Genomic DNA, 8,924 nt, shown 5'->3' on the forward strand with positions numbered 1-8,924 from the left:
TAAGACAAAAATGCGTGAACCGGAGGCTAAAAAACTGTGAGCTAGCTCACACTAACTCAGCTAAGAAGGAACATTGCTCACAGGGTCTCTGTTGTGGGGAGGGGAAGGGAAAGGAGTTTGTAAGCCGCTCTGAGTCTCCCGAGTGAAGGGCAGGGTATAAATCCAATCTCTTCTTCTTGCAGCCAAACCTCACTTCCCCCTTAGAGCAGGGGCGAAAGCAACAACAACTAAAAATGACAGAGATAAATTTAACGCGTGATGGTGACTACCACATGGTTTTGTTTTCAGATCACATGATAGTTATGGTGTCCCCAAAGCCCATGTGACTCACTTCCTTACCTCACCTAGGAGCCAGCATAGGCCGGATCAAATCCAAAAAGCTAAAATATTCATAATTTTGTATGTCTTTTGTATCATTCAGCTACTCCCAGCTGGTGTAGTGTTTCAAAGGTAAAATGATAAATTTGAATTTGCTTGAAAGCAAACTGACAGGGATTTAAAAAAAATAAAAAATAGGCCAGTTGTGCCTAGCTGCCACACTGTGCATTAGATGAAGCTGCTGAACAGTCTTCATGACTGCTGCACGTAAAGGGCACTGCAGTAATCCAGACTGGGTGCAACCAGACTGTGTATGCATCGTGGATCTCAGAGTAATTCGGATGATTTCTGATGTTGCAAATGCATACTGAAACCAACATATGTGTTTAGGTTCTGACCTGCATTCAACTGACACACATCACTGGGTGCCAGGAACAGACAGTGGGTAGTGTGTAAAAAATAAACTGTACAATTCATATCCAATATGATTATGGATGATTGGATTATTAAATCATCCAATATGAATTATATCCAATATGGCTGCTAAACCACAAGATACTGTGGATAAAACATAGTCAAAGAGCCTTCAGTTAATCTCTGATGTACCACCATAGAAAAATTATTATAAACAAGAATGCCTTTATCTACATCCCCACATATTCCAGAGGGGTAGTTACGGCTTATTTTCACTCACAATAATCATGAGTTGCTGGCTGTCTCTCGGGGAGTTTTTCAGACGGCTTCTTCCTTTCTAATTCTTCTGCATTTCTCGTCAATAAGAAACAAAACAAACCATCTTTAAAAATTAAAATGCACAACCTTGTTGAATGCAAAATGATGCACGTGTACTTGGATCTCAGAATAATCTGAATTTGGGCTGATCAACACACTATTTTTTATGTGACTGTTTAAATAAGTTCCGCTGACTTCAACAGAATGTGAAGAAAGCTAATGCAATCTTAGGATGCATTAATAGAAACATTGTGTCTAGATCACAGGAGGTGGTAGTTCCGCTCTATTCTGCTATGGTCAGGCCTCACCTGGAGTACTGTGTCCAGTTTTGGGCACCACATTTTAGGAAGGATGTTGACAAGCTCGAGCGTGTCCAGAAGAGGGCAACCAGGATGGTGAGAGGGTTGGAATCCAAGTCTTATGAGGAAAGGCTGAAAGAGTTGGGTATGTTTAGCCTGGGAAAGAGAAGGCTTAGAGGGGACATAATTGCAGTCTTCAAGTATTTGAAGGGCTGTCATGTAGAAGATGGAGTGAATCTATTCTCTCTTGCTTCGGATTGCAAGACTAGGTCTAATGGGTGGAAATTACAAGGGAGTCATTACTGGCTAAATATCAGGAGAAACTTCCTAACTGTAAGAGTGGTTGAGCAGTGGAACAGTCTGCCTCGGGAGGTGGTGGATGCTCCTTCGCTGGACGTTTTCATACGGGGGCTGGATGACCATCTTTCGGGTATGTTGTAGGTATGTAGGGCTATCTTTTGGCTATGCTCCTGCAGAGTCACCACCTCTATATAGGAGGTGGTGGCAGAGTGCAGGGGGTTGGACTAGATGACCTGCAAGTACCCTTCCAACTCTAACATTTTATGATTCTATGTATATCTGAATAAATGTACTTAGGACAGCAGCTCCTGTCATCAATATTTAAAAGGCACTGAAACATGTGCACTTTATAGATAACTTACAGCCCTCTGTTTCAAGAAGTGCAGAGATTCTGGGCTTTTCTGCAATGCCCTGAAACATCTTTTTCTTTCCGGTCCATCCACCTCACCCCTAGTTGTTGTATTGCACTGTTGCACAGCTACCCTGCTGAAGAATTCTGAGGAACAGGAAAGCTTCTTGACAACTTGGTTGTTCCTAATAAAAACACAGTATATCGCTGTGTGGTTTTTAAAAAAATTCTAATAGACTAACAATACTTTGCAGTGAATTTAGCAGTCCAAGAAATAGATTTTGCAGCTGGAGGAAGACAGTCTTACTGATGGGACTTTCCAGCCCCTGTAGTGCTACGTAATTTGGCTTTAATCGACTCTTTACTTGGTTCATCATCAATCCCTAGCTTTGGTCATATATGGATAATCACTGTTTCTTTCTGCTCTCTCTCTCTCTTACAAGAGCCCTGTGTGTTCTGAATAGTGCTGGGCCAGGCGTCTTATTGTTGCCTTTTATATTTACAAAGAACAAATGGCCATTTAAACGCCTCTGTCCTAGTTAACCTCGTACGCACCTTTCAATCTTTTTTTGCAGCCAGCGCCATCTAATCCAAATTAAGACACCGATATCTGCCAAGGAGGCTGCGAAGTTCACATGTTGCTATGTTTGTCTCTCCACCAGTCTTTTTGGTATTGAGCATCCAACCAGATGAAGCGTTCAGACTAACACCAAAGCCTGCTCACCGTTCTGTCACAACCTCGTTGGCCCTAAGTAAGAAGATACTACGCTGCTGCAGCTTATAATTGCAGTGCAATCCTAAACCGAGTTACACCCCTTTAAAACCCATTGACTTCAGAGGACTTGTAAGACTGCGATTCTGTTTAGGCTCGCACTGTTCGTTACTGTTTTTCTTAATTTCGTTAATAGGGCTGTAAGTAAAGGTAAAGGTTCCCTTGCTCGAAAGCCAGTCGAATCCGACTCTAGGGTTGCGGTGCTCATCTCCGTTTCAAAGCTGAAGAGCCAGCGCTGTCCGAAGACTTTTCTGTGGTCATGTGGCCGGCATGAGTAAACACCAAGGCGCACGGAACGCTGTTACCTAGCACTGTGGTAAGGAAGGAGAAAGCTCCTTGGCCTGAGACCCTTCCCAGGGCCGTATTAACTCGTGGCCGGGCCCCTAGGCTTTCAGGTATTTGGGGGGACCTCTGGCGACTTTACAGGCTGTTTATGAAGAGAAAATAACAGTGCCTCAGCAAAATAAATAAAATAAAAGTGAAGGGCCCTAGTCCCTGCGGGACCCTTAGGCTTCAGCCTTGCCAGCCTTATGGATAATACAGCCCTGCCCCACACCCCATATATCTTACAGTCGGGGGGGCTGCAAGAGAAGAAAGCGTTGTTTAAGCGGCCGCTTAAATTTCAGGTGGGTAGCCCTGCTAGTCTGCAGCAGCAGAACAAAACTGGAGTCTTTCAAGGCGCTCCGGTATTCGAATTTTCTTTAAGCACCGCAGGTTTACCATATTTTGAAAAGCAAAAAGGAGGACCTATTTCCCGACCGACTACTTCTAAGAAGCTATCACTGTGACAAACCTCAATTTAAATGCCCCTACTATTTAAGCTGTGATCACTGCCGCAAACTAGGAATATTTTTTCTACCCTTCCAACCCCCGAAATAGGGCATTTCCGTCAGTTTTTTTTTAAGAAGAGTCCAAAAGAGGACGGACACCAAAAATGAAGATGTCTGATAACCTAAACACTGGCGTTCACGACTACACTTTTCCACTTGTAAACGCACTTTTCTCTTCTTCCGTACTCTTTATTGCGTGCCAATAACCATGCGGGAGCCACCGCATCTGCCCCTAAAGGGTTAAAGGAGAGGATGGTCGGGATGAATCATGGGAGATGCAGGCCTCTAGGAATCATGGGAGTCGTAGGAAAAACGATCTCGAGCATTTCCCAAGGTAATGGCTGCCTGACGTTTGAGGTAATGTACTTTATTCTTTTCGGTGGGGTATTGGTGGGTTTCTCCTCGGCTTCCTTGTCCCGGCAGGCGCCAGTGTTTCTAAAACAACGCGGCGTCCCCGATCTGGAAAGCGGCTGCCGAGAGCAGATGAGTCCCGGACTGTAGAAGAAGAGTTCCGAGGAAAGGGAAAGTAACTTTTCTGCACTTGTTGCTGCTCTTTTCCAGCGGACCGTTGCAACGGGGTCGTTCCTCTTTCTGCGAAATTCGCAACCGGGCTGACCTAACGACCCCGCTTTAGGAGATCTGAGAGTTTCGCATAATAACTTTTTAAACCGCTTCTCCTTAGTGTCGTCCGCCTATCTAGATTACGTTGGGGACAGGGAAGCCCGAGCCCTCTTTGGGCAGCGCTCGATGCATTGTAGTTTTTCCAAAGTGAGTCGGTGTGATTTTTGGGTGTGTTTTTTTTAACCCTAACCCTTCCTGGGAAGCGATCCGATGTGTTCCGTTGCGTAATGAAGGGCGGCAGGCAGCCCATAGAGATCCGCTCGCTGCCTTTGGAGCAGCTGGGGGGGGAAGTAACGCTTTGGGGCGTGATTGAACCTGTTATACGAAGAAAAGAGAGTCAGGCGGGATAGGACAGGTATTCTCCCCGCCTCTTCTTTTTGCTGGTGAAAGTGGGTGCTCCCTGTTCTTTAGAGGGACTCTCAGTTGCAATGTTGCCCGTCCCCCCCCCACCTACTCTCTGTCTGCTGCACTTTGCAGGAACAGCTGTTTATTTTGGCTACCAGCCAGAGCCTAGACATGCTTATTCAAAAGTAAGCTTTATTGTGGTTAATGAGACATCCTCGCGAGTAAATATGTATAAAATTGCTGCCAAGTCCTTTGGAAAAACTCTCTCCCGCTGCTCACTGGCTGCCTCCTTCTTGGCTCTGTTGTGCTGCTGCATATCATCTTACTGCAACCGGACAACTGTTGCTTTCGCCGTCCCTCTCCCTATACGCCTGGCTGGGATATGGGCCTGTCAGATGCTCCCAAAGTGACAAGCCAGCGGAGCCTCGGTGCCATCTACGTTGAAGAGCCTTCATTTTAGAGAAATCAAAAGTTGCCTTCCGCCATCATTTTGTTGGAGGGGGACTCGGATAAACTGATGGTGAACCTCAAACAGTCTTTCCGCCACCTCAGACATTTTAATGCTGACATGTAAACAAGTCATCAGTTTTGTAATCCCTCAGGCCTAGTTTCCTGCAGGCAAGAGTGTGGGGATATGTTCTGCCCCCAGTAACCCCCGTGAAATTATGGTATAAAGGAATGTGTCTCTACCACTCACTCCTATCAATTTTGTTCTTATGATTCATGTCTGACATACAGGTGCAAAGGCAGTAATTTCTGTGGACTTTTATGATCGGTTTCTGTGCAGCTTAATGTTGCTTTTTATCAAATGTCTAGCTGGGTTTGTCTGTAGCAGTGAAATAATATGGGAGTCCATTGGCACCTTAAAGACTAACAACATTGGAGCATAGGTTTTGTGGGTCAGAGCTCACAGTGTTAGATACACATAGTAGTACTCTAATGAAGAGAGTACAAAAGCTTATCTTGGATTAAATTTTGTTAGTTTGAGGTGCCACCGGAGGCATGCTTTGTTTTGCTTTTCATCCCCTCCCCTAGATGTGGTTGGGTTTGGCTGCAAATTGAAAAAGGCTGAGCAAGTTGGTTGACTCCCCTCAGTCTGAGCAACATCTGAGGCCCAGGTCTTCCTACTGTTTAATTTTGGCTTCCATCACTGCTTGCAGAGTTGTAATGGACCAAATAATTCTAAATAATTGGACTGGGCGTGAGCTCACAGGCGCAGTAGAGGCCGCGTAGTAATCTTTCTTTGCAGTCTTCACTGCCGTCTCATAGGCTTTCATAAGCGTCCTATAGGATGTTCGTGACACTTTGTCACTAGCCCGCCACCACCTGCACTCTAGCCTTCTTAGCTCCTGCTTCATCCTCTGCAGTTCCAACATATACCAAGGTACTAGCTTTAGTACGAGGGCGTAGTGGTTGCCAGGGGCAATCTCATTGATGGCTTTGAAGAGCCGGTGTTCCCAGTCCTCCACCAGCTCATCTAGTGAGCTGCCGGGGGCATGGGATCCCACAGAGCTTCCTGAAGCTTACCAGGGTCCATTTAGCTCCACAGGCGAGCATAAATGCGCTCACCGACTAAACAGGGAGGGTATGGTATGCTCAGCCAGACCTTCAGGGCGATGTGGTCAGACCATGGAACTACATCTATAGCTATCTGATCCACATTTATCCCCATCCCCAAAATCAGATCCACCGTGTGGCCTGCTTGGTGCGTGGGAGTCGATATAAATTGGGAGAGTCCCAGTGCCTCCATGGACGACGCTAGGTCCCTGGCCTGGACAAACGCTGCATCATCGGCATGAACACTGAAATCCCCGAGGACCAAAAGCCTGGGTTGCTCTGATGCCCAAGCCAATACTGCGTCTGTGCAATAGGCGGTTGATAGCCAGACTCTCCTTGGCATCGCATGCTAGACATCGCATGCTAGACCAACACATTCAATATTATTTAAAATATTTGTATATTGCTTTTCGATTATCATGGTTCTCAAAGTGATTCACAACCGATTCCAGTGTTTTGTGGATTGACTGTCAAGAAAATCAGGAGTACGTAGAGTGTTCAGAAAAGCCCAATAATAAGGTAACAGGTTGAAACAGAAATTAATTTAAAATTTTGAACCTGGGGCCACACAGATTCTAGTCCAGGGGTGGCCAAATTGAGACTCGGGAGCCCCATGTAGCTCTTTCACACATATTGCGCGGCTCTCGGCAGGGCAGCTGGGGAAGTGAAGGGGAGGCATACCTTTTCTGCCTCCCTTCCTTCCTCCTCCCTCCCATCTGTTTGCTTTCTTGGTTCTCTCTCTCTCTTTCTTTCCACCTCTCTCCCTTTTTTTCCTCTCAGACAAATAAATATCATTAGCAAACAAATATCATTGGACAAATAAATATCATCATCAATATCTGTTTCTACCCCTTCTGTTTTTATTTTTAGCAGTCTCATTTAATGTTAATAAAAAGCAAATTTGCATATTTTTAAATGAAACGTGTGTGTAATATTCATGTCTTGCGGCGCTCAAACATCTGATGTTTATTCTATGTCGCTCTTCCCATTGAGCAAGTTTAGCCACCCCTGTCCTAGTCCGACACTCTCAACTGTTACGCTACACGGGGTCTCTTAACATCTGGGGTGGGACTCATATCAAATAAGGGGCTTGCTGAGGGCCTAGACTGCATAGGGCTTTGAAGTCTGTAGAAGCCCTTTGAATTTATTATCCATTTTATCAAATGCAAGTGGAGCAGAGAATATCACGGTTGTTCGGTACTCCTTGCATAGGACGTGTCAGTAAATCTTAACATCCATGTGATATAACTGCTACACCATCCACCAAATGAACTGGGCAGTCTTTGTGCTAGCCAACTTGGTGTAGTGGTGAAGAGCTGCAGACTCTAATCTGAAGAACTGGGTTTGATTCCCCACTTCTTCACATGCAGTCAGCTGGGTGACCTTGGGCCAGTCAGAGTTCTCAGAACTCTCTCAGTCCCACCTACCTTACAGGGTGTCTGTTCCGGGGAGAGGAAGGGAAGGCGATTGTAAGCCACCCTGAGACTCCGTCGGGTAGTGAACAGCGATGGTGCAAAGGAAGTTATATGGGTTGTGGTTTATCCTTCCCCCGCAAAAAAAGAGTAGAGTTTATGGTACAACTGAAATCTGCGGTAAACCTTTGTTAGTATAAGTAGGTCAACTTTTGATCTGTAGAAAAAGTTAAGATCCCCTTTTTTGGAACAATTTCTTAGGTAGAAAAGGGGAGGCAAGTGGATGTGATCTTAACACAACTATTTTTCTGGGGAAATGATCAGAGTGAGATTGAACCACTTGCTGTCTTTCCTGTACAATACCACATCAACGATTACTTGATAAGTTAACATTCTACTTCCGTCAGAGGTTAAATCTACCTATCCTGTGGCTGTAATGTCATGATGTGAAATGCTCTGGGGGCAGGTTTCTTCTTTGCTTGTTTTGGGACTTAGTGTGACGTGCATCCTTGAAATAATGCCGGTGTAATTTTGTTTGTGAGCAGAACAGCATGTTGTACATAACTATATTTCCATCAGCCATCACAGATCTTTGCTGTTATTTATTATTGTACAAAACCTCCAAATTTTACAAAGTGCTTGACAATCTTTAATTGTATTTGGCCATTTAATCACTGTGAGTTAGGTTATGATTAACCCATTTGTAAAACCCTGTAAGAAGGGAACAGAGGTATAGAAAAATAGCCCAGTGAATCGAGAGGAAAGATGAAGCCAAGTTTTGAGAACATAAGAGAAGCTAATGTTGGATCAGGCCAAAGGCCCATCCAGTCTAACACTCTGTCACACAGTGACCAAAAATATCAGGTGCTATCAGGAGGTCCAGCAGTGGGGCCAGAACACTAGGAGCCCTCCCACTGTTGACCCCCCCAAGCACCAAGAATACAGAGCATCACTTGCCCTGGATTCCCTATCTATACCTTGGGCTAATAGACACCGAATTCCATGTGTTAATCACTCTTTGGGTAAAGAAGTGCTTCCTTTTATCTGTTCTAACCCAACTGCTCAGCAATTTCATCGAGTGCCCATGAGTTCTTGTATTGTGAGAAAGGGAGAAAAGTACCTCTTTCTCTACCTGCTCTATCCAGTGCATAACCTTATAAACCTCAATCATGTCACCCCTCAGCCATCGTTTCTCCAAGCTAAAGAGCCCCAAGTGCTTTAACCTTTCTTCATAGGGAAAGTGTTCCAACCCTTTTATCATTCTTGTTGCCCTTTTCTGTACTTTTTCCAAAGCTATAATATCGTTTTTAAGGTGTGGGGACCAGAACTGTACACAGTATTCCAAATGAGGTTGCACCATTGATTTATATAGGGGCATTATGATATTGG

At 44.9% G+C, this 8,924-nt stretch overlaps 1 protein-coding gene across 1 annotated transcript in view; it reads left to right on the forward strand.

Annotated features, from left to right (window-relative positions):
* The first annotated feature begins 3,927 nt into the window (after nt 1-3,927).
* The window catches only part of FYCO1 (FYVE and coiled-coil domain containing 1), an 80,082-nt gene continuing 75,085 nt past the window's right edge, over nt 3,928-8,924 (forward strand). Inside the window, exon 1 of the mRNA XM_015412391.1 lies at nt 3,928-3,957. The gene's annotated coding sequence lies outside the window, so the exon portion shown is untranslated. The remainder of the gene's footprint in view (nt 3,958-8,924) is intronic.

Source organism: Gekko japonicus, unplaced genomic scaffold (genome assembly GCF_001447785.1).
Source record: "Gekko japonicus isolate JY-2015 unplaced genomic scaffold, Gekko_japonicus_V1.1 scaffold747, whole genome shotgun sequence".
Taxonomy (NCBI): domain Eukaryota; kingdom Metazoa; phylum Chordata; class Lepidosauria; order Squamata; family Gekkonidae; genus Gekko; species Gekko japonicus.